The 22,889-nt window shown below is 39.4% G+C and overlaps 1 protein-coding gene across 2 annotated transcripts in view; it reads left to right on the top strand.

The window, feature by feature from the left end:
• The window catches only part of LOC101741638 (semaphorin-1A), a 105,779-nt gene that overhangs the window by 16,546 nt on the left and 66,344 nt on the right, over positions 1 to 22,889 (top strand). For both annotated transcript variants that reach the window (XM_021350538.3, XM_062668704.1), the window contains one exon: positions 18,468 to 18,523. The gene's annotated coding sequence lies outside the window, so the exon portion shown is untranslated. The remainder of the gene's footprint in view (positions 1 to 18,467; positions 18,524 to 22,889) is intronic.

The following is a 22,889-nucleotide window of genomic DNA, read 5'->3' as shown; positions in this document are numbered from 1 at the left end:
TGATAATCAGTTGGCGTTTTAACGATCAAGTATCCAATTATTTATTATATTATATAACAAACCATCTTTGGGTAAAAGTAGGTTCGCCAACATATCAAAAGTGCATTAATTTTTTTCGCCATAACCTGACTACATTGCATGCATTATAAACACTATATTGTGCAAGATAATATTAGCCTATTCTGTGGTTGCATTGCTCCGCCAACGGTAACTATGAGCAATTCGTGCAAAAGGAATTGTGAGACAAGAGCCCAATTATCTTGATACTTGACTTTCTCCTGTACACTTTGAATGTTTCGTACATCTGGTTTAATCAGAGTCCAGTGCCTATATGTATATGTCCGTGGAGAATTAAATTTGGATGAATTTTAGACTACATTAAGGAGGATCTGACCGCTCAGGCCCTCCCGATAGTTAGTGTGCACCGGATGCACAGCGGGCGGGGCAAACAGCCCTATAATATGATACTCGTGGCGTTAGAACCCACCCCGGAGGCCAAAAAGAAGATCGCATGTCTCACGACAATTTGCGGCCTATCCGGGATCTCGATCGAAGCCCCCCACAAGCGTGGCACTCCCGGGCAGTGCTACAGGTGCCAACTCTATGGCCACTCGGCGCGTAATTGCCACGCGCGCCCCCGCTGCGTGAAATGCCTCGGCGATCACGCTACGTTAGACTGCGTTAGAGATAGGGAAACCGCGACCGAACCTCCCAGCTGTGTCCTATGCCTTAAGCAAGGGCACCCCGCGAACTACCGTGGATGTCCCAGGGCTCCGCGAAAACGCCCAACCCACCCAGCTCCGCGAACCGTCGGCCCAAAGACTTCGGCACCTTCAGTGCCGAAACCCGCCTTCGTGCCGGCTGCAGTTCCCACGGTCTCGGCGTGGAAAAAGCCGCTGCCGTATACGAAGGCGGGAACGGAAACCGCACCCCCGCCCCCGCTCGTGACACGCCCCGCGCCCCAGCCCCTGCTCGCACCTCGCCCCGCGCCCGCGTTCCGTCCCCCGCAACCCTCCGCCGTCAACGACTTCGCGCTCGTGCGTGACTTCGTCACCGCGGTCAACTTCGACCGTCTGCGATCGTTCGCAGACGCGATACGTAGGTCGGTAACCCCCGAACAGCGGCTCGCGGCCGCTTTCGATCACATGGACGTCTACGAGTCCGTGTCGCGTACGTTATAAAATCTTTACCGGTAACCAATGGCGCAAAAAGGTAGAGAAAAACCGTATTCCCTTACGTTAGCATTCTATAATGCTAACGGACTCGCGCGGCAACGCGATCAAATTTTTGAATTCCTCCGCGACAATCTTGTAGATATTCTATTAGTGCAGGAAACCTGTCTGAAGCCCTCGCGTCGTGACCCGAAAGTCGCGAATTACGTCATGGTTAGGAATGACAGACTCACCGCCTCCAAAGGCGGGACTGCCATTTACTATAGGCGGGCCCTGCACGTTGTCCCTCTCGATACTCCCTCGCTCTCACATATCGAGGCGTCAGTGTGCCGTATCTCGCTGACGGGACACCAGCCGATCGTCATCGCATCCGTTTATCTCCCCCCGGACAAGCCCCTCCTGAGCAGTGACATCGAGTCACTGTTCGGCATGGGAGACTCTGTCATCCTGGCAGGCGATTTAAATTGCCACCACACTAGGTGGAACTGCCATCGTACAAACGTTAACGGTAGGCGTCTCGACGCGTTTATAGACGACCTCACCTTTGAAATAGTCGGTCCCCCAACTCCAACATGTTATCCGTATAACATCGCGCTCCGTCCGAGCACTATAGACCTGGCATTGCTTAGAAACGTAACTCTGCGCTTGCGTTCCATCGAAGCAATGCCAGAGCTCGACTCAGACCACCGACCTGTCGTTATGCAGCTCGGTCGCCCTCACAATCCAGTCACTGTTACGAGGACCATGGTGGATTGGAATAAGCTGGGCACGTGCCTAGCCGACGCCGCTCCGCCAATCCTCCCTTACGGCCCGGATTCGAATCCATCCCCCGAGGACACCGTCGAATCCATAAACATCATTACCGATCACATCTCTTCCGCGATCATTAGATCTTCTAAAGAAGTCGATGTGGAGGACAGCTTCCACCGCATCAGACTGTCCCCCGATCTTAGGAATCTCTTAAGAGTTAGGAACGCGGCAATCCGGGCCTACGATCGTCTTCCCACGCATTCAAACCGGATTCAGATGCGTCGTCTACAACGCGAAGTCCACTCCCGCTTAAGCGACGCGCGTAACGATAATTGGCATAGTTATTTAGAACAACTCGCGCCCTCCCACCAAGCATACTGGCGACTAGCTAGGACTCTCAAATCCGAAACTACCGCTACTATGCCTCCCCTCTTACGCCCTTCGGGCCAACCACCGGCATTCGATGACGATGACAAGGCTGAGCTGCTGGCCGATGCACTGCAAGAGCAGTGCACCACCAGCACTCAACACGCGGACCCCGAACACACCGAGTTAGTCGACAGGGAGGTCGAGCGCAGAGCTTCCCTGCCGCCCTCGGACGCGTTACCCCCCATTACCACGGACGAAGTTAGAGACGCGATCCACAACCTCCAACCTAGGAAGGCACCAGGCTCCGACGGCATCCACAACCGCGCGCTAAAATTTTTGCCAGTCCAACTGATAGCAATGTTGGCTACAATTTTAAATGCCGCTATGACGCACTGCATCTTTCCCGCGGTGTGGAAAGAAGCGGACGTTATCGGTATACATAAGCCGGGCAAACCGACAAACGAAACTTCTAGTTACCGTCCGATTAGTCTCCTCTCGACGATAGGAAAAATCTACGAACGGCTCCTTAGGAAACGCCTCTGGGATTTTGTTACCGCGAACAAAATTCTCATAGACGAACAGTTCGGATTCCGCTCTAAACACTCGTGCGTACAACAAGTGCACCGCCTCACGGAGCACATTCTGATAGGACTAAATAGGCGTAAACAAATCCCGACCGGCGCCCTCTTCTTCGACATCGCGAAGGCGTTCGACAAAGTCTGGCACAACGGTTTAATTTATAAACTGTACAACATGGGAGTGCCAGACAGACTCGTGCTCATCATACGAGACTTCTTGTCGAACCGTTCGTTTCGATATCGAGTAGAGGGAACTCGTTCTCGTCCCCGTCAACTGACCGCCGGAGTCCCGCAAGGCTCCGTGCTCTCCCCGTTATTATTTAGTTTGTATATCAATGATATACCCCGGTCTCCGGAGACCCATCTAGCGCTCTTCGCCGATGACACGGCTATCTACTACTCGTGTAGGAAGATGTCGCTGCTTCATCGGCGACTCCAGATCGCAGTAGCCACCATGGGACAGTGGTTCCGGAAGTGGCGAATAGACATCAACCCCACGAAAAGCGCAGCGGTGCTCTTCAAAAGGGGTCGCCCTCCGAACATCACTTCGAGCATCCCACTCCGTAGTAGGCGCGCAAACACCTCCGCCGTTAGTCCCATCACTCTCTTTGGCCAGCCCATACCGTGGGTCTCGAAGGTCAAATATCTAGGCGTCACCCTCGACAGAGGGATGACATTCCGTCCCCATATAAAAACGGTACGCGACCGCGCCGCGTTTATTCTAGGACGACTCTATCCAATGCTTTGTAGTCGAAGCAAACTGTCCCTCCGTAATAAGGTAACTCTCTACAAAACTTGTATACGCCCCGTCATGACGTATGCAAGCGTAGTGTTCGCTCACGCAGCCCGCACCAACTTGAAATCCCTTCAGGTTATTCAATCACGATTCTGCAGGATAGCCGTCGGAGCGCCTTGGTTCCTTAGGAATGTGGATCTCCACGACGACCTGGAGCTCGACTCTTTTAGTAAGTATCTACAGTCGGCATCGCTGCGCCATTTTGAGAAGGCGGCACGACATGAGAACCCTCTCATCGTAGCCGCTGGAAATTACATACCCGACCCAGTAGACCGAATGGTAAACCGTCGACGTCGCCCAAAGCACGTCATTACGGATCCTCCTGATCCATTAACGGTGCTTTTAGGCACCACAAGCACCGGTCACCGTCCTCGTCGAACCCGTCGCTTGCGACGAAGGGCTCGACGAGCGAACTAACCCATAGACACAGCCCACTGAGTTTCTCGCCGGATCTTCTCAGTGGGTCGCGTTTCCGATCCGGTGGTAGATTCAGCGAAGCACTGCTCTTGCTAGGGTCAGTGTTAGCAACTCTCCGGTTGAGCCCCGCGAGCTCACCTACTAACGTTAGGGTGAAGCTGAAGTAGCCTCTCAAGGCTATCAGCATAGGTAGGGAAAAAAAAAAAAAAAAAAAATGAATTTTAATTTGAATATAATGATTTCAAGGGTTTTATTACAAGTATTGAATTTCTTTGTTAGTATACCGTTGTAATATATATTATGTCATTAGTATAAATTAAAAACAAAAAGAATACATATTTCTAGTGCGTTTTTCAATCAATGTTCTTTTTACTTATTGAGTAGTCATTGACGAGCTTTAGGCTTAGTGTCTTTTTTTTTTTTTTAAACAGTATTTTCCACCTTAACAAAACAAAAGAGAAAACGTGATATAAGAAATATCATTTAAATCTTGAAAGTTCAAACCGAGTGCGAACAATGGTAATATAAATTGTACTTACTAGAATGATTAAAACACAATTGTAAAATTCCCAGTTACACTACGAAAACGAATATGAAAGGCATTTCACTTACATAAAATTAAAAATATTCAGAGTTATTTTAAAACAAATTTCTAGAGCTGTGTAAAACTACAATGAGTCTAGTAAAGTTTATTGAAATAATACCGTAGATATTTTGCATTAGAGTTGAAGCGAACTCGTTCTCTCATAGCGTTTAATTGAAAAGCTCTTAGATTTACATAATGGTCTACGAAACTATTCAAGTTTCCAGCTTGGAAATCGTTAAGAAATCCTAAAATTAATTATTTTTCTTGAAACATACAATTGCTTTGCTAAGTAAATCAATATAAACGCAAAATGCTATTGTTACAGGAATGTTATTGGAAAGGGAAAACTTTCGCTGCAAATTTTACTTATACTTTTTTTTGTGCGCTTTACGTAAAAACTAGTATAATGTTTCTATTCAGAGATGTTTGGACTGTAATTTAAGTAACAACAATATAATGACATGGATCACTGCATTTACCGTGAAAGCCTTTAAGTACGGAGGAATGGGGGGGGGGGCTAACAGCGCGCACGCTGCATGCGGATGCCGCGAGCGAGACAGAGCTATCGACCGCATCCATCGTAACCACGAACCTGTACTTCGGACTTTGGACTCTCGCCCGCACAACAACGCTGCTAAGCCCAACAACCCATCCTGTAAATACTAAAAGCTCCAGAGCTCGGCCGGGTTTAACGCCCCTCCGTGGAACATAGCCAGGCAATAAAACTTGATGTTTATACAACGAGTCTGCAACATGCTACTTTATGTATCTGGCTTAAGCTGCGAACAGATATACAATGGTGCACAGACTGCCGAACCGGTTGGAACACCGGTAAATGTCGCGTGCGCTTACCGAATTGGACTACGAAAAGCCATTGAGGCGTTGATGCGTGAAAAATAAGAACACGTCTGGCTTGATTTTATTTGATTCATAAAAAGAACGATATAGGTCCGAGCAAGCAGACCGACGCCAGATGAATTTCTATAGTTAACGAGTTTATTGTTAAGGAGGGTGGGTTAGGAGACGTATCATCTGAGCTACATTGTCTTTCCGACGACGTATTTAGTATCAACCAGACCATTGTTATAAGATAACTCGAACTCTTTTATTTTTTACACCACACTAAGTTCAGTGATATTAACAATTTACATTACTATACAAACAATCAGTCAGCTTATGTACATTAAAGACCAATGTTTTATGAAATTTCATAGTTATTTATTTTCTTTCTTGTAATCGACAATAAGAACAGGATCATGGTTTAATGTAAGCGTGCCGTGGGCAAGACACCTGCCACATGGTCAGATGTGGTGAAGAAAGTGGTGGTAGTGGTGGTAGTGGTGGTAGTGGTGGTAGTGGTGGTAGTTGTGGTAGTGGTGGTAGTGGTGGTAGTGGTGGTAGTGGTGGTTGTGGTGGTGGTAGTCTATACCATGCGGTCCATGCCGCTCATGACCGAGCGCTATGGAGAAAAGTCACATGTGGTCGCGATCCTCAGCAGTGAGGAAACGATGAAAAACAAATGTTGTTCCCTTTATTGTTAAAGGATAGTCAGCCTTGTCGCTTGACAACAAATATTCAATTTATTTATGATTCTCTTGAAATGTTACACTAAATTAATCAAATTTTTGTAAAGCTTTCAAATCTAAAATATACGTCGAATCTCACAAAATGAATAACAATAAAGTAGGAGACAAACAGAATATTTAATTTAAGGTACTAAACATAAGAGCCTTTTAAGGAACTTCATCTTACAGGAAAAATAAACTTTGTCCTGTCGTTTCTTCATCTGCGTCAATTTTAGTATTATGTTACTCTACGTACTTGATATAAGGGCAAGGGTTTGCATTAGGAACATGGGCTAGGGGCGTTAGTTAAACAATATGATACTATTTTTATTACTGCAGCTCCCACCAAATAAAAGATTTATGGACCATAGTTTTTTTAAAGTAAATACATAAGTAAGAAACGAAAAAAAAGCAACATAATCAGCTCAATAATAATTTTTGCATGATACTCGTATGAAGAGCAATTATTTTATTACAATACACAGACAGACACTGTTCTTACAGTTTCATAATAAGTAAATATAATTTAATATACATACACATACATACATAATAATATCTACATTTCGTTACACATCCTGAGCCCACCACTCAAAGAAATAACAAAGATCACAAAAATTGAATATAGCTTTGTTTGAAGGCAGCTCAAACAGGACCTTTATATCATTTTACCCACTAAAACGAATACTTGGTAATACTACGCAACCACTAGCAACACATCACATGTCTACTATCACATTGAAATATTTTATGCAAATACTGAAGAAACAATGATATTTTTATTGTTATTTAGCTTTAACGACATACGAAATACCAAAAAAACATTTACTACATTGTCTACACGAAATATATATGACATATAAAATATAAGATTTATATTTAATACGAACTTCAAGGTTTATTATCTCAACATAATTTCAACAGTCGTTCATATCACCGGACAAGGTTGTATCTATCATAATTACAAGACCCCTTCATTATTCATCTGAATTCGAGTTGCGTGTTTAGAATTATACGTTTAGTGTTCAAAGTCGATGTGAAACCGCTATTAATGAACCAACGCAAACCTTGAAAGTTTTCCTTCCATACCCTGCGTCTTAGCCCGAAATTAATTTAGTAAAGTATGTGTAAGCGAACGCCCAACAAAAGGGCCCACGAAATCCCGCACTAACCCAAACGCCAAACAACAAATACACATTGCAAAACTTATGACAATGCGAGTGATTCAATAAACAGAGAATTCGATATGCTAACTTCAAACAAAACTTATTTATCTTGTTTTACATTTCTTTTTTTGCATTCCCTTACAAAAGTTAAAACAATTCAAAGCCATTAAGTTCTAATGTGATTATTTTAGAAAGAAATAATTATGTAAGAACTTTTATGGATTGTTCTTTAAAGTAAGGTCACATCGTCAGTCGTCTTTAAATTAGTTACATTACACGTTATGCTATATAACATCAGTCAGCTAGTTTTTGCACTATATTTTTGTACCGAGTGACCATGTATAATAATTAATTGATAGTCAATCCAGTCGAAGGAATGATTAATTCCCTTGGGTTTTTTTTTATTATTGCTTAGATGTGTGGACGACCTCACAGCTCACCTGGTGTTATATGATTACTGGAGCCCATAGACATCTACAACGTAAATGCGCTACCTACCTTGAGATATAAGTTCTAAGGTCGCAGTATAGTTACAACGGATGCCCCGCCCTTCAAACCGAAACGCATTATTGCTTCACGGCAGAAATAGGCAGGGTGGTGGTACCTACCCGTGCAGACTTACAATAGGTCCTGCCACCAGTAATATTTACTCAGTATAACAGCTTACTCACGGTGGTGACTAACAGACAAACTACCTCATAGTCCATGTAGTGCAGAGTAGTTCCAGCAATACAACTTGCAACTTGAATATCGACGCCTACATTAAAACTATTTAAGACAAGAAGATCTCAATTTAAAAAGAATAGGTACCAAACGTAGCCTTATACCAGAACAGAATATTATGATGCGGCCTCACATTTATTTCATTTGATCACACGATGCTATCACTCGTGAGCACAATAATAACACTTAGTAAAGCTTATACGCAAAAACTGCTAACGAAGTTAAAGTTACTGGATATTTGAGAGGTCAGTTTAGTTTACTTAAAAATTCTTAAAGTCATTAACGTTATAGCTTTGGTTAAGTGTACATGACCATTTGAAATATTTTTAACACCTCTATTATAGGACTATGTGTAGGTGATAATTACATTCCTGTTATATAACAAACCGGTATCCACAGAGCGATATTTGAAGAACCGATTAGGAGGGTGGCGTAGGTGGTCATTTGCTATAATTTGTATCGAAAGGAACCGACATCGGTCGGTTTATTTACAAATGAGATTAGACATTTTGAATGCATTCAAACTCGTTGAATCCATAACGCTGTAAAGCGTGAATAGACAACAGAGAACCATTCTCCAATTGTTCGGGTATTCGTGCAATGAAAATTATTGTGTAAATTCTTTAGTAATTTAATAGAAATACTTTATTTTCTTGTATTTTTTGCGGCAATTTCGAGTTGCGCTATTACATGAAAAGATATTGCACTATAATGCGTAACTAACTGTTCATAGTTTCATAGTTCAACTTGTTATAGTTTGTTTTTTTATATTGAGCAGTTATAGGCGAATGCATATTTACCAATCATCTATATATTAATACGCGAAGCAAAAACTTTGTTTCCATTTTTACGAAAATTGCGCGGACGGTGGAGTGTAAAATTTTCCACACTTATAGAGAACATAGAGAAGAAGTGCACAATGCTAATATTTTAATTAAAAATAATGCATAAAAGATACATTAAATCAATAAAGAAAACATTATACACACTACCATGTATTTGACACACACACGCATGCATACAATTTATTTATTGTCAAACTTTTGTTCTTGACGTCTGTGGTCAAATTGAGAATGTATTAAATATTTTTTGTCTTTATTAATATTTTTCTATAGTGTAATCTTGGCGTTGAAAATACAATCGTAATAGTGTACAAACTTACAATTCCAATTAATTATTTTCGAATTTCGACTACTGCTGGACCTCTAATAATAATAATAATTTTACTTCACTGACACAATCTCTATAATGCATATCAAGTTTAAGCCCAGATAACCAAACTAATAAAAGACCTGTGCTAAGGGAAAACAGTGCTCTGCCCTCAACGAATATCGTTGACTGCAATCGAAATATTTAACAATACTTATTACATACATTGTTTCAAACCTTCAAGATTTTTTTTCTTTAATTCTTATGATAATTAAAGAAACATTATTATTAATAATTTTTAACGGAGTCTATCACCACAATTTTTAGATTTGATGTCTACTAGTGACCATGGCGTTGAAATGTCGGCAACTCGCCACTAAGAACCCGTTAAATATTGGTAAAATGTTTATTGAAATATCTGAAATTTAAATTTTTTATGTGCATACTAGTAGACAATCGCGTTTACATTAGGTTACATTGCCTCTAAGACTGTAAGCAAAATTATTTATCGAAAAATAAATTTGTCTCTTATCACTACATAGTATAAAACAAAGTCGCTTTCTCTGTCCCTATGACAGATTTTGATGAGTTTTTTTTTTTTAGATAGAGTAATTGAAGAGGAAGGTTTATATGTATAATAACAACCATTAAATAGTGGAGAAATCAATAATAAATTACAGTTTCCGAAGCGAAGCGAGGGCAGGTCGCAAGTTAAAAATAAAGCTTATAAAATTCTAAGCAGTCATTCACTAAAACAATGTCACGTTAAGACTTAAGAGATAATAAATACGCCATCAAACCGGTAGCCCTCATTAGCATAAGACCTACGAATATAATTTGTATAATGTTTAATACAATATGAACATTTAAATTTGTGTTTATATCTACATCTGTGTTTGTCATCATATTGTCAGTTTCGGAGGCACGCAGTCTACAAACCCAAGATGACGTCACGAGGACACTTCAACATTTAGAAATCATGCCTTATAAATCACTAAGCATTGTCAAAATAATATTAGACATATTTATACTCGTAAATAAACAATTTGACATAAGATTCTCGAAAAATATCAACTAGTTTGCATTATTTCATAACCAATTATGTAAGTTGACCAAGATGAATAATTCTGTGAAGATCTTATAAACTAGAATAAGTAATATACAAAAGAAGAACTCGTTTACATCTTGATATATCAACTACTTAAAATGTAAACCTTGTTTTGAGAACATCTTAAAATAACAAATGAAGCAGGGAGTTCTCAAGCAAAATAATACTCAATGATTTTTTATGTGCACTAACTTTAATAACTTATCTAAACCTAGCTTTTACCAATACACTTTACAAGATACGCCTGTGTTTTTATTGCGGCTTTCATATAAAATGTATGAATTAACGAGTTCAATACATTGGTACTGAGGGTCTAATGGAACCGGAGAACTCAAGAATGCGTCGAAATGATGCAATAAGCACACCTGTGCTGGCCGCCAAGCGGTCTTCCGACAGCAATTTATACCGGCTTAAGAATGTTTCTACCGTTGAGCCGATAGGCTATTTATTTTTCTAATAGGTATATTTCACTAACGGTTAAAATCATATTATATAACAGTTTTTCATTACTAAGCACAATCATCGTCCATTTTTCAAAATCCTCCAAACACTCTGATTTGTTTCTACACATACATTTATATTACGTGTGCATTTCACATTTTAATTTATAAAATTTAATATCAGTAACAATTAGATTTAAGGTTTGCAAAAAATAATTTCATACCAAAACAAACATTATTATTACATATTATATGTTTATTAGGGCAAAATACGTTCGGTTTTCCGTAATTTAATTACTCTTTAAATTTTAAATATATTTTTTTTGAAATGTCACTGTTATTTTGATTTGTTACATACAAGTTTGTTTTTGAAATATCTTAACTTATATTATTCAATAACGCAATTTTTTTTTGTTTGTTTTAAGGTTCGTACAGAGCATTACAAGAGACACGTCGTTTTAAAATTTCGAATCACACAAATGAATTTTTACTGGACTTAAAATATCACTTGCACTATATAGCACTTGGATAGCACTACCTCTGTAGAAAGAAGCATTCCTGTACTTGCTTTGTATTAATTCATTGCTAAACATAAATCATTACAGGAAACATTAAAATAACCAACTTCAGGGTAAAATAATAAACTGTTCACATTTAGATGCTACTACTAGTCTAGCTCGTTTATGGTTTCAGTGAGAAAGGACATGTCTTAGGAAAGAAAGGATCTTAATATAGATAATACAGACTAAAAATCGATTTTATTTAACTTAGGGCTTGGATGGGTGAAAGAGCTCACAGCCCATCTGGTGTTAAATGGTAACATCTAATGTACATTATTTTTTATAATGTAATATACACTATTTCCTTTTTGTTTTCCAACCTTACTGATAGTCTTCAGAGGCTATATCAGCATTACCCTAGCGTGTAGGTGAGCTCTCGGAGCTCAAACCGGGGGTGTTGCTAACACTAGCCCTAGCAAGAGCAGTGCTTCGTGAATCTACCACCGGATCGAAAACGCGACCCACTGAGAACATCCGGAGAAGCTCAGTGGGCTGTGTCTATGGGTTAATTTACTCGCTGAGCCCTTCGTCGCTAGCGACGGGTTCGGCGAGGACGGTGACCAGGTATTTCCTGAAATTCAACGCCTACCATGGATACCTATGCTGACGAGTTCCCGAATCAACAATCATATGCGACAGCCCGGCCTCCCGATGCCCGATAAGTATATAATTTGTTATCTATTGCTACCCATACCTACTTAATTCAGAATACAAAACAGCAACCATTGGCAATACTTGTTCCGACAAATCCAATAAATAAGTGTACGTCTTGTTATTTTCAAGAGCACGTTAATTAATTTGAAAAACCTCTCAAGATTACCGTTCCTGTAAAATTTAGAACGAGCTATTATTATCAAGCGAAATAATGATCCTGGTATATTTCCGACGAAAGGTTCGTTCCTTTTACTGCTGATTGTGCGAGGAAAACACCTGAGCAACGAGCCTCCGTGAACAATACCGCGATTGTTACAACCAACCAAATACGCCTATGTGTGTATACAAAGCTTTACTGCTCTTCAGAAAACGTGGCCTACTACTTTTTGTTAAACGTAGCTCCGACCCACATTACTTTAATGACTGTCGTCACAAAGACTCCTTTATCGATCATCTAACTCATCTGCGGAGTCGATTTAACATTCGAGTTGGGATGTAAAACCGGCATTAAACTTAATTACTCGAATAAAAGTCCGCAGAACTCTGACCAGACGGAGAAGTAATTACATTACATTTCTACAGGCTTTGAATTTTAATCGTTTCCGAGTCTGCAGCAGAGACTGCCGGTCACATGCTTCTAGTCGGCCCTTTCTTACCTATATTCAATTAGTATCTGCATTGTTTAGTAGGAAGTTGGAACGTGAGTTTTTAAATGAAGAGAGAAGTGCTTGTGTGATTTTGCCACATTCTTCTCGCATCGATATTATTCTTCATGGTTACAATGTATGTACCGGATGTGTAATGTAGGCTGTGAGAATTAGATCCCTAGCACAACAAATGTTTTTTTTTACCAAAATCGCACCAAAAAATTTACTTTACTATTTATTTTACTATTTGTAACGCCACATATATGCGTATAGAATCTATTATAGTATTATGTCTTCTTGAAGTTTTAATTTTAATTTCCTGTACATTGAATTGGTGTAGCAAAATGCGGCAAACATGGTTGCGAACAAACCCACGTAATAGTTACGCTCAATTTTTATACGTTGTCCCATTTTTAGATCCTTATACGTACTTTACTGTCATATAAAAAAACCACAAACAAGTAAATATAACATTGGAAATGTAAAAATCCTCACAGAGTCACCGAGTGTGTTCAAAATACAACGCATTTCATTAAAGCTTCCTTTGAACGGCAGGTGCAAATATCATTGCGTTAGCGTTCCCCAGCTATTGGTAGAAAGATGCGCAGGCGCTGATTTACAGCGGACGTACACTCACACGCAGCTGTCTGTTGTTCTACAGGCAACAGTTATAGGAAATCAACGTTTAGACCCATTTGATAGAACAGGAAGTTGCGAAACAAGATCTTATGCAGCTTGACACATCATCGCTGAGTCTCTACAATGAATAATAAGTCAGTTGTAGTTTTTAGGCTAGAGATAAGTGAAAGAAAAAGAAAACAGATAGGTACACTGATGGTCTTCAAAAGGTGTAACGTGATCCACAAAGTAAATAAACATCACAACGTTAAAGAATATAGATGTCCTTAAAATATGAGGATGGTCTCAATTTTATAACGATTGTCCCATCTTTCATACTCAAAAACATAACTGATCGCTATGTACATACATGGATATAAAGATATAAACGGACATGACAGACCAGTTATAGATTTTAAGAAAGCGGTTATTTTGGCCCTTCCCGAAGTGACCTAGAGAAGGGATACAACGGTTTAATATCATTCCATCAAAGGTAAACAGACTGTGAACACAAAAAACTAAGAAGCGTAGCGTTGGTCTATAGTTTAAATGTATTATTAAATAAAATAACAGTAAGTAGGTGTCGCGGATTGCAAGAATCAGTTATTTTCCGCATAGTTGTGCGGTGTAGCGCTGTTGGCGTGACCGGCTACATGACAGCAGCGACGCCCCAGCACCAGGCACGGACCTCCTCCGTGTCCCTCACGCGATGTCAGCTCACGAAACTGAAAGCAAAAAAATGAGGAATGTTGAATTATTGTGAAAATTTGTTTCAGAACTACAAATGGTATGAAAACCGTGGTAAAATTATTTGATTCTTCCAATGGAAAGGCTGTTTTTTTTTCACCCACTCTCTGGTAGCCTAAATGGCTATTCTAGCAACGCTATAGGTGAGCTCACGTGTTCAACCTGAGAGAATTTTCTAACACTAGAACTAACAAGAGCAGTGCTTCACAAAATCTACCACCGGATCAAAATCGCGACACACTGAGAAGATCCGGTACAAAAATTCAGTGGGCTGTGTGGGTTTTATGGGTTAGTTCACTCGTCGAACTCTACGTCATAATTGATGAGTTCCATGAGGACGATGGCGGCGTTTATGTGCAAGAACTTTGAATTTAAAAGTTGTTATAACTTAAAACTTAACACTACGTTGCGTGAGGAGACCTCTCTCCTTCACAATACGCCGCCACTCCTCAGTGGCGGCGTATTGTGAAGCTTGCAACCAACGCTTAAAAAAAAAATCTTACGGAAATTTACAAAATAATCATCATTCATTATCCTGCCCTTCTCCCAGTTACCTGGGGTCGGCGCAACATGTTTTCTCCTTCCATACTCTTCTATCATATACCATTTCTTTGCTCACTCCCCTCTTACCCATATCGTCTTTCACGCTATCCATCCATTTCTTCTACCTCTTCCTCTATATCCTTCCACATTCATAGTTAACATTTTATTACCAACCTCATTTTCATCTCGTCTCATTACATGTCCATACCATCCCAAACGCGCACTTCTCAGCTTCTCTGTCACAGGTGCCACTTTCAGACTTCCTCTAACATATTAATTCTGTATTCTATCCATTCTCGTTACTCCACACATCCATCGCAACATTCGCATTTCTACTGCATGCAATCGCCTTTCATCAAAATTTACAAAATAATATCTACATAAAATACTATAGATAGGTAGGTACATTGTAATAGATCACGAAAAATTATACCAATTTCCTTGTGATGGTCACTCCAGATCCGAGAATGGCATACGCCGCACAAACGTAGTTTGTCAGGACTGATGTATACAATTAATCCTCGAAGTCCGCATCTCTATGATTAATGTTAATTACACCTCGATTCTCCAGCAATCACGATTAAGACCGCTGTTATAAAGTGTCCCGAGGCAATCGTTACTCGTGCTTTTGAAATGTCTCTGCGACCGCTATTTCAAGCTTTCTTTTTAAAATAAAATTACATCTATGATGCAAAATAGTGATTATCTTCTATACTTAAATGAATTGCTGTTTATCAGTCTCGCTAAAACTCGAGAACGGCTGGACCGATTTGGCTAATTTTGGTCTTGAATTATTTGTGGAAGTCCAGAGAAGGTTTAAAAGGTTTAAATAAATATGAAAATACCCGGAATTAAATAAAAATAACAATTTTGTTTTTACTTTGATGTGTCCCCCGTCGGACGGATTCCTTTTGTATGTTTTAAGTTTATTTTATACAAAGGCTTAGGTTTTTAATTATCGATTGAGGCACTGCGAAGTCTGTCGGGTCAGTTAGTTTCTGGATAATTTTTTCACAAGCAAATCAATACTACACACATGCCGTTACTTCAAACTAATTGAGACATTCACTTCATCTCTCATGTTGGGTGTGCGCAGTCTCCTTATAGTTAGTTGTCTTTTAGTTTTTATACCAAATGAATACTAAAAAGCCTTGGAATCGCCTATCTATCAAAAACAAAATATTTTCTTAAATTAATAATGAATTACCTCAATAAATACAAAATAAATGAGAAAACATCAACATTAACGACAATTTTATTTGTGCTTACAACAAACCTGTCATTAGAAAGTATAATACGGATAACAAGGCATATTATCTAAATGAAAAATATTTCGTAACTCAACAAATCGAGCCACCATTTGTTCGGTAATTGAGCCGTCATAATGCGACATTGTGATTTGAGGCATCAAGTGGCTGTGATGAAAGCTCGCGTTTCTTAACATTGGATTATCTGACATTCCGACACAGTCAACGCAATTCGAGACTCAAATTATAAGTCTAAAAACTTTGGATGTTACACACCTCAATTTTTATTAATACATACAATAATGACACTTGTGACTTCAAGTAGGACTAGGTGCTTAGTATTATATATTCAAATGTCACAGGTATTTCAAAGTTTAAACGAGACGAAAGGATAAGAAAAATGGTGCAACACCTATATAAATATACTTCAGAATTACAATTTAACAAATAAATTTGAAAACAATTCAATAGGCTTTAAATGAAGCCTCGATTATTGATCGTAGTTGTATAGAGAATTACGTTAGACGTTATGGCAGTGATTCTCAACCTTTTTTTGTTGCGGCACATATTTAACGATTTCAAAATTTGGCGGCACACAAAAAAAAAAGATAAAAATAATTATTTACTTATTACAACACACTGCATAAATAGTTTATCAAAAAATTTTAATGTACGAAATAAACTAAAATATACTATAAAAAAATTTTTGTGGACTTAAATATATATTCATGTTTAAAATATTTTTCTTTTAAAATAATATAATTTAATAATATTAACGTTATTATATATTCGCAAAATTTGGCGCCACACTTTTGAAATTTGGCGGCACACAAAAGTGCCGCGGAACAGTTGTTGAGAATCACTGCGTTATGGGTTTAAAAAAAAAATTACAAAACCAGCAACACGACCTGGCTACGGTTCAAGAGCTCGACACAATTCGCTGGCAATTTTTTGGCTACTACAATAACCGTAAAATTCAATTACGATCTATACCTACCTCGACGAAAGCGACAGTTACCAAACGAGATTGCAATTCTATTCCTCTCAAAGACACAATATAACACAACACAAGTTTATAGCCGCCATCTTATGTAATCTACGTAGCGTGAGTTGCTGTTTTAATAATTTCAATGTGTCAATTGGTTCATTACGACTCTCATTAGCAGTATATTTATGTTTCATAATTATTGGTTTTATGAATATTAAAATGCCAGTCACGCTGCTGATTAAATTGGAAATAATTTTGTTATCTTGTATTTAATTCTGCGAGAAAAAAATAATTAAAAACGCGCGTGTGTCAATTGTTGTTATTTATTTAAATATGAACATCAGCCAAGCAATATTTTTGTTTTCTACTCAATAAATGTCAAAATATTAAAACACAAGATTAAATACTAGAAGGAGATAGTTAGATTTCTTCATGAGTGCTTATTAAGCAATTTTGTTACTTAAGATCAGAAGATGTGAAGCCATCTTTGACCCTGTGACACGAAAACCATCACAGCGTCCACGATTACCATACGTACGTTTCGGATCGTATTATTTACATTTATATTTTGTAACGGTTTTTTAGATAGACAAACACATATTCTTATTTTATTGCTACGGATGAACAAGCTCACAGTCCATCCGGTGTTAAGTGTTTACCGGAGCCCGTACTATGAGATTGCCGGTACCTACCTTGAGGCTTGACACATAAGGTCTAAATGTTTTTTTTATTTTTATTTCTTATATGCGCGGGCGAGCTCACAGCCCACCTGGTGTTAAGCCCACCTTGAGATAGAAGTTCTAAGGTCTCAGTATAGTTACAACGGCTGCCCCGCCCTTCAAACCGGAACCCATTACTGCTTCACGGCAGAAATACGCAGGGACTCGCAAAAGGTCCTACTTACTACCGGTAATCTTAATCCAGTTATCTTAGTCTAAACCTTATAGTACAACGGAGGTTCCACCCCTTAGATCGAAATACACTGCTGTCTAGCGACAATTATAGTCATTATGTAATACAATAAATGTTACAGAATGCCTTATAAACGCTCAGAGTTATACAATATTTCGTTCCAAATCTTGAAAACCGTGATGAACGATTCACTTCGCAGATTAGAAACGTTTTGTCATCGTTCAAGATGAACTTTTCGGACTGTTTATCATTTAAATTTGAATTCGCTATTCGTCTGACTAGATGGACAAAAAATTTCATAGCCAACCTGAAATTAAGCGAGCCCATGCATACTGTAGTGAAACACCATGATTTCAAGACATTGACTTGACGTCGTAGTTACTTCGGGTCTTCATACCGGAAGGCATAATTGCTTCAAGTTGAAAACAGGGACAAAACTGTTGTACCAATCAGTATAAACTTACAATACGCCTTACTAATGAGCTATCAAGGTGCTAATTATGCTGGAACTATGTAGAGATTGTGTAGGAAAATAAGTAAACATAGTGGGATTATGGAGACAGACTATTTAATGCCTATATTTGACTACGAATTTTCGGCGTTTGTTCCCTCTAATCTATGTCTACATATGTATATATAGATTTATAAAAATTGCTTAATTTCCTTAGGTCATATTGCTGACATTTGTACAGCATTTGAATAGTACTTTCACTTCGTTTTTTTTTGTTTCAGAATCGAGCCAACGCTATACAGGCGACTTTTCAAGAACATTTGCATTTCTTCGATGGGTGAGTGACATTTATATGCGAATACAACGCCATTGAAAATGCACAGTTAATAATTAAAAATACACAGTTGCGATCAAAATAGTGCAAAAACAGTGCAATATTTTCGTGTTTTCCTTAGTCTGTAGCCCCGTAGTTAAGAGCAAATTCGTATTTGTGTTTTTAAATATAATACGCACCAATAAGACGTGGAAAATATTTCAAAAGGATCATCTAAGTTTTATTTTATCTACAGCAAATTACATAAATCAATATAATATGTGTGTGGGCGTCGATGACACCTGTTCATTGATAGAGTGGGTTCGACCGATCCGTTGTACGACATCATCCATAGTTATGTACGTGATGAGACTTAGTTCATTAAAGGCATTCGTTCATAAATATAATTACTGTTTGGTCCGACCTGCCAATGTTTCTGCGAAGTTCATTATGAAAGAAGAGATAGTCGATGTTGCAATGAAACTAAGACTTCGACTTAACGCGGTTCTAATCAAAGAAGACAGAAGTATTGGAATTGTTTGGTAACCGATTAACATTAAAATATATTCTGATCAGATTTATAACCTGTAAAGCTTCTGATATTTTTATTCACATATAAGCATAGTCGTCTCGAGAATTTTTTATAGCTTTTATATTTCTCATATTTCATCACAAATGCTAATACAGTTTTGAATACGGGTGGTAGGGCATCTTGTAAGCCCACACGGATAGGTATGCCTATTTGTATCCTATGCGAATCCTGCCTATTTCTGCCATGAAGCAGTAATGCATTACGATTTGAAGGGTGGGGCAGCAGTTTTAATGTAAAAACTCAGACTTTGAACTCATTTCTCAAGATTTTGTTGATGTCCATGGGCTCCAGTAACCACTTAGCACTAGATAAGCCGCGAGCTCATCTATATATCTAAACAAAAAAAAATACAACCGAAACTACGATCTCATGTCACAGTATGAAAAAAAAAAGGATTTAAAAAGTAAATTATTTCATTTTTTTATTGTTTTTGTAGGCAGACGAGCATACGGCCTACCTGATGGAAAGTGGTCACCATCGCTCATGGACGTCAGCAATGCCAGGGGCAGAGCCAGCCGCTGCCTACCATTAAGTACTCTCCGCAAGCCTCGTTTGAAGAAAGACATGTCATAGCGCTCGGAAAACACCGTGGAGAGGAGTTCATTCCAAAGCCGGATGGTACGTGGCAAAAAAGATCTTTGGAAACGCACTGTCGATGAACGCAGCGGTTCCAGATAATATAGATGAGCTCTGCTCCGATGACGGGAGGTGCGATGATAAAAAGGAAATAAGGGGATCATCTCGAATAATTCCTCAAAGCATTCCCCATGGAACATACGGTGTAAAACACAGAGAGAACCGAAGTTCCTCCGTAGACCCAGAGGTTCCAAGCGATCCGCGAGAACGGGACTATCGACTATCCGAACAGCCCGTTTCTGTATGGAGTCAAATGGAAGTAGCTGGTATTTGGGAGCCCCGGCCTAAAGGTGAGAGCAGTACTCCACGCGAGACCGGACCGGCTTCATAAAGCGCAAGTCTCTGCCCAGGCGTGAAATCCCGCTTCGCTCTGTTGAGGACTCCCAACATTTTAAAGGCCAATTTGGCTTTACCTTCCAAATGACTCCGAAATTGGACATCGCTCGAAATATCGATCCCCAGAATCCCTATACTCGCGGAAAGCTGCAGGGCTACTCCTTGAAATTCCGGCGCCATGACAAAAGGATTCTACTTCGCAGTGAACGCGCAAACCTGTGTCTTCAATGGGTTGAACTGAACTGAATTTAATTCACCCCCCGTGGAGACCCGCCCTAGAGAGCTCTCCACTTCAGACACAAGTTTTGATCGCCTCTCGTATAAAACGCTTCGAGAGAGACTCTGATAGACGAGATATCGCGCATCCCCCGTGCCATCATCCGCATAGCAATGCATGCCATCAATAGATAACATAACATTGATATGCAGTATGAAAAGCGTGGGGGAGAGCACCGAACCTTGTGGAATGCCAGCCTTGATAGTCATGGTATCAGAGCAGCACAACTGTGATGCTCCGTCCATTCAAAAAGCTAGCGATCCATTTGCAGAATCCCTCGGGGATTCCGTAAGCTGGAAGCTTCAATAAAAGTGCCCTACGCCAGACCCTGTCGAAGGCCTTCGCGATGTCAAGGCTCACAGCGAGAGCCTCGCCCTTGCTTTTCAAGGCTTCAGCTCGTCTATGTGTGAGGTATACAAGAAGATCGCCAGCTGAGGGACCATGACGAAAACCGTACTGCCGGTCACTGATCAGCTGGCGATCTTCAAGATACTTAAGGGGTTAGATATTTAGGATTCGCTCCATCACCTAGGAAAGCAAGAAAATTATCGCGATAGGTCTGTAATTCGAGGGGTCCGACCCTTCACCCTTTTTGGGTATAGGGTGAACATGAACACGACATATTTGGAAATACATAAAATTTTTGCCACAATGAACTCAGTTAACGGAAAATAAAATATGCTAGTGTTTAATTTAAGCTTAACACTAATTCTACGAAGTTTATACACAGCCTTGTGTCAGACGAGCTTATTGTTTAGAAGATTTAAAGCCTTTGATACTTGTCAGATACGACCCACTCAGCTAGTTCACCGGATTGCCTTACTTACAGTAGTCAACATTACAAAGGAATATTGAGATAAACCACGCTATATCCAAAGTAATAAACTAGAGATGAAACACAACGTTGAGTAGATATCGCGCTAACATTCTCAGAGCTTTATGGAACTGACGTCTCTAAAATGCTTTTGTAAATCTTTGACGGTGACGTTAATAATTTAATCAGATAGTAATTCCAGCCAATTTCATGTTTAACAATTTCTTTATATATGCAAATATAAATAATGTCAGTTACTGGTGGTAGGTAGGTGAGTCCGCGCGGTTGGGTACCACCACCCTGCCTATTTCTGCCGTGAAGCAGTAATGCGTTTCGGTTTGAAGGGTAGGGCAGCCGTTGTAACTATACTTGAGACCTTAGAACTTATATCTCAAGGTGGGTGGCGCATTTACATTGTGGATGTCTATGGGCTCCAGTAACCACTTAACACCAGGTGGGCTGTGAGCTCGTCCACCCATCCAAGCAATAAAAAAATAAAAAATAAAAACGTATAATAAAAGTTCACGTCGTCAAAAATTTAACCTGTTATCTCTACTGTCAGTTTAGTTTAGTGCATATGATGACTAATTAAAATGACACACTGCTTTAATTTGTAATTTTATTTTTGTTATTTAATCATACAGAAAAAGAAGGGCCGAAGAAAATGTTTTTTTATTCACACAATAAAGCTAAACGAGTAAACATACTTAACATTTGAATCATTCGCAGCAAGTATGTACCGATGTATAATTAGATGGGATCCCGCAATAATACAATAAACAAACGGAATGTGTCGGATTCAAGGTTAACCGACTGATATCATCATTGCGAAGGAAAAAAGAAACTGCGCGCCTGCGGAAAATATATGAAAAACTTATAACACACGTTAACATACTTTCCATATGGTTGACTTTAGACTACGCACAGATTAATTACACCATATCATATATAATATCAGTAAATTTTAAAATAAGACCTCACTTTTCAATTTCTTATGGTCCTACTGGTGATAGGACCTCTTGTTAGTCCGCGCGGGTAGGTACCACCACCCTGCCTATTTCTGCCGTGAAGCAGTAATGCGTTTCGGTTTGAAGGGTGGGGCAGCCGTTGTAACTATACTGAGACCTTAGAACTTATCTCAAGGTGGGTGGCGCATTTACGTTGTAGATGTCTATGGGTTCTAGTAACCACTTAACACCAGGTGGGCTGTGAGCTCGTCCACACGTGAACGCAATAAAAAAAAAAAAAGAAACCGATGTCACATTAAGATCTAGTTCGGTTCTTACGACATCATGTAACGGTTCACATTCTCAGTTTCCTAGTGATAAATCAGAAATGGAGGTCGCTTCAAAATGTCGGAATTAGCATCTCTATTGTATCATCAAAGCGCAGACCTTGAAGTTTTCTTATGTGTAACACTCACTCTTTCGAGTAAGGTCTTTTAAACTTATACCGCTCTCACATTATTATAACAACTAAAAAGGTTGCTTATGAAAACAAATTAACGTTCTTGAACGAAAATGAAAATCATATGTACACAAATAATAATAAAAAACAAATCAACCATTCCAGTCAGTCGACGGACCGATGCCAAGAACACAAAATTGTTTTTCTTGGAAAACAAATGTTAGCCCACGTGGCGTGTTCACAGTTCACAACATACACATCTAATATTAAAACAAAAGCGATTGTTTCCACATAATATATAGAAACACTGATGAATAATTTAGATTAT

Source organism: Bombyx mori, chromosome 5 (assembly GCF_030269925.1).
Source record: "Bombyx mori chromosome 5, ASM3026992v2".
Lineage (NCBI taxonomy): Eukaryota > Metazoa > Arthropoda > Insecta > Lepidoptera > Bombycidae > Bombyx > Bombyx mori.
The sequence above is the reverse complement of the archived record's forward strand: the minus strand, read 5'-3'. Positions and strand labels throughout refer to the sequence as shown.